The 4256-nt window shown below is 46.5% G+C and overlaps 1 non-coding gene across 1 annotated transcript; it reads left to right on the top strand.

Annotated features, from left to right (window-relative positions):
- Positions 1-3667: 3667 nt before the first annotated feature.
- On the top strand, positions 3668-3808 carry LOC138266816 (U4 spliceosomal RNA). The gene has a single exon (XR_011199729.1). It is a non-coding gene; the product is annotated as a U4 spliceosomal RNA (small nuclear RNA).
- Positions 3809-4256: the final 448 nt, after the last annotated feature.

Below are 4256 nucleotides of genomic sequence, written 5' to 3'. Positions count from 1 at the left end.
GATCCCCTTGCTTTTGTTAGGTAACGCTGGGGACAACCTCTCAGGCCCCCAAACAAGACATAGTGGACTATGTGCTTGGCCTCAGATCAAGGATGGCTGAGTACATGAAGAGGGCTACTAAAAACCTTCAGGCCAGCCAGGAACTCGGGAAGCAATGGCATGACCAGAAGGCTGTCCTAACTGTCTACCAGCCAGGACAGGAAGTGTGTGTCCTGGAGCTTGAGGCTCTCAGGGCACTCCAGGCAAAGTGGAGTGGTGCCCACACCATTGTGGAGAGAAAAGGGGGGGTCAGCTACCTGGTAGACATTGGCACTCCCGGAAGCCCCCATAACCCCTATTATGATAGGTCAGACATGGCTCTGCTCATGGCTACTGATGAGCGACAGGAAGAGGAAAGAGACCCTCTCCCTGACCTCTTCTCCCACAATACAACTGATGGCTCAATTGATGGGGTAGTCCTTTCTGTCTGCCTCTCTGAGTCCCAAAAGGAGGACTGTAGAAACATCCTAGGGCAGTTCTCAGAACTCTTCTCCCTGACACCTGGTCAGACCACACGGTGTAAACACACCATTGACAAAAGAGACAGTTTGCCTGTGAATAGCAAAATTTACAGACAACCTGACCATGTGAGGGAGTGCATCAAATCTGAAGTTCAGAAGGTGCTAGACCTAGGGGTTATTGAGCCCTCAGATAGCCCTTGTCCAGCCCTGTAGTGCGTGTCCCAAAACCTCACTCCCGAGATGGAAAAAGAGAAATTAGGTTTTGTGTTGACTACAGAGGTCTCAAAACAGTTAAAAAACACTGATGCTCATCCTATATCTAGGGCAGATGACAAGTATCTGAGCACCTTTGACTTGACTGCTGGCTACTGGCAGATCAAGTTGGCAGATGATGTTAAACCCAAAACAGCATTTTCCACCCCTAGTGGGCATTATCACTTTACAGTGATGCCCTTTGGGTTGAAAATTGCACCTGCCACATTTCAGAGGCTGGTTTATAAAATTCTACAGGGGTTGGAAAGCTTCAGTGTAGCATATCTGGATAATATAGGTGTCTTTAGCTCCAGCTGGGAGAATCACCTGGTCTACCTAGGACAGTGGTCTTCAAACTTTTTTTGGCCACTCCCCCCCCCCCCAAGAAAACTTTTTTAGAGGTTGGGCCCTCCCTCCCCACCACTACCAGAGGACAATTTCTGTATGTTGGTACTCTGCATCATCAACAGCTATCACCACCTGCATATCCCAAATCATAGCTGGTTATATTTGGCAAATAATATTAAACATGTGTTTAGCAAACTGAAGATTTGTGACTGCCTATGGGCCTCACTTACAAGAATCGGATGCGCCGACATTGATGCGTCAGATTTCTTCTGTTTCCCTATGATCCCCTAACAACGTCATAGATCCTCTGTATTTACAATACAGAGCTCCATGGTGCACGTTTTCACAGATGCATCAGAAAGTGTGATGCATCTGTTGGCGCTGAGCTTACGCATTGTTGGACAAGATCCGTAAAATGACACTGCTCTAGCAATGTGAGGAGGCTCTCCTTGGAAAAACCCCAGCATCAATTTTACGCCTACTCTGAGCAGGCGGTACAGTTTTGACGCAGTGAAGTCTCAAAATGACAAAGTGAAATGTAAATTTAACTGCGTCAGAACTATGTGGCTTTCTCCCTGGTAAGGCCTACCCTGCATACATTATACCTGGGGAAGGTATAATGTGACGGAAAGCTTTACAAACTGACGCATTGGTCCCCGTGTGTCAGTTTGTAAATCTGCAGCAGTTCTGTGCACTGCTAACGTCACTGGTGCGCCCATAAAAAAATGATGCAGCAGTGGTGTAAAGGGCATGTTAATTAGGCCCACAATATCACGGTCCCCATACTTTTTTACGGACTTCAACCGCTGCTTCCAGTTTGTTGGTATAGTCACAGCAAAGTAGCAAACATAAATGCATACAGTATTCTCCAAAGTGTCGGTTCTGCTTTACACACACGAGTAGAATATTGGTTAGCTGCTGGTGTGCTCTCTGACCTACTTGAAGCGATTCTTAGCAAAAATATCTCCTTCGACTGTTGAAGAGACATATAGGGCCGTATTTATACTCCGTTTGCGCCGAATTTGCGTCGTTTTTTCGACGCAAATTCGACGCTAAACTAACGCCAACTAACGCCATATTTATACTATGGCGTTAGAGGCGAATAGCGCCAAAGTTCCCGGAATGTGCGTCATTTTTTAGCGTGAACCCCTTCCTTGCGTTAATGATATGCAAGGGAGGCGTTCCCGTCTAAAAAATGACTCCCAGGCCTTTACGTGGTATTTATACTCCCGGGCAAAAGAGACGCCCGGGAGTGGGCGTGGCTAAAAACGGCGCATTTGCGCAGCTTTTTAACGCCTGGGTCAGGCATGGCGTTAAGGGACAAGTGGGCTCAAAATGAGCCCAGAGTGCCCTCCCCTGCCCCCAGGGACCCCCCCTGCCACCCTTGCCCACCCCAGGAGGACACCCAAGGCTGGAGGGACCCACCCCAGGGACATTCAGGTAAGTATTTTTTATTTTTTTTTAAATAATTTTTTTTGGCATAGGGGGGCCTGATTTGTGCCCCCCTACATGCCACTATGCCCAATGACCATGCCCAGGGGACAGAAGTCCCCTGGGCATGGCCATTGGGCAAGGGGGCATGACTCCTATCTTTACAATGATAGGAGTCATGTTGATGGGGGATGGGCGTCGAAAATAAATGGCGCAAGTCGGGTTACGACGATTTTTTCGACGTAACCTGACTTGCCCCATTTTAAGACGCCCATGCGCCATTTTCCCCCTACGCCGGCGCTGCCTGGTGTACGTGGTTTTTCTCGCGCACACCAGGCAGCGCCGGTCTGCTTGCGCCGGCTAACGCCATTCAATAAATACGGCGCCCGCATGGCGCTTCAGAATGGCGTTAGCCGGCGCAAAACTTTTTGACGCTAAACTGCGTTAGCGCAGTTTAGCGTCAAAAAGTATAAATATGGGCCATAGGTCTTTGAAGTTACTACTTATATAAATAAGGGGGCAACATTGATGTTTTCTTATTGCCCCCTTTCTTCCCCTTAATATGAGTCCACCATTTCCCGAGTTTCTCATTTTACAGATGTTCTCCGGCACACTCTAAGATGTTTTCGAAACGACGAAACCAAAATTGTATTTTTTAAAGGTGTAAATGAAATGCAGCAAATGCAACTGTGTAGCTCAATGAAACGGCTCACCTGCAGTAAGTGCTGTATCGAAAAATGTAGTTTACCATTTACATTTCTTTCAATGATTACCATGCCTCCTTGGTAAACATTTGAAGACATGCTTTAAGAATTCGTGCTTCTTCCATTTCCACACCACATCGCTAGCAGCATGGACCCCATCTTCACATGAAGAGCATCAAACCTGTAACTAGGATGCAGCGCTACCTGTGCAACTATTTAGCATAAAATTTCCCAGAGTTCTCTACTCGCCGGTATGGAATATTTGGGGCAGAGAGTGGACGGAACCTGATAAAACAATCCTAACAAAGTGTATTATTTTGCCTGTTAGAAGCCAGTGGAGGTGTAGTAATTCTTGGACAACTAAACGTTTCCTTGGTCTTTGTATCATGAGGTGGTACCCCGAGACGCACCTTTATTCGCCTTTTTATTGTTAGCTTTGCGCAGTGGCAGTATCGTAGCCAATGAGGTCTAACCGAGGCGCGATTATTGCTTATTGAAAACTTTACCCAATACCCCGCCATGACGATTTGAAATATAGTCGATATTGGCAATTTTTGACAGTCTCCAAGGAGACTGAATATTAATGTATAAAAATAAGATTTTTTTTTTGTAGTTTATGTGAACGTGTTGGTGTCGGCTAGACCGCACAGAGTTTATTTTCTTTTAGTTCACTGTTTTCGATTTAGTTTTAGTGTGTCGGAGTTTCTGCATCCGGCACGAACTTTCAGGATGCTTTCGTCTTGATTAGTTTTCGTATTTCTGTTGGAAGCCGTTTGTTATCAACAGGATAATGCGGAGAAAGTTCGCTCAGACTGTATGCAGTGTTTGAAACAGAACGAGAGCTGACGAAGGTGTCGAGCGTGACTTTTAACGTTATATAAAGTGGCATATTTAGGAGCCCCTAGCGCCTCCTTGCTCCACATTTGCGTCCTTTTTTTTAGACGCAAATGTGGCCCAACGAGGCCAAAAACGCCGCGCCGTTTTTTAAATGCGACGTTACCATGGTGGCGTTAGGGTGGCG

This window comes from Pleurodeles waltl, chromosome 11 (genome assembly GCF_031143425.1).
Source record: "Pleurodeles waltl isolate 20211129_DDA chromosome 11, aPleWal1.hap1.20221129, whole genome shotgun sequence".
In the NCBI taxonomy this organism is placed as follows: domain Eukaryota; kingdom Metazoa; phylum Chordata; class Amphibia; order Caudata; family Salamandridae; genus Pleurodeles; species Pleurodeles waltl.
Note: the sequence above shows the minus strand (reverse complement) of the source record. Positions and strands in the feature narration are given on the sequence as shown.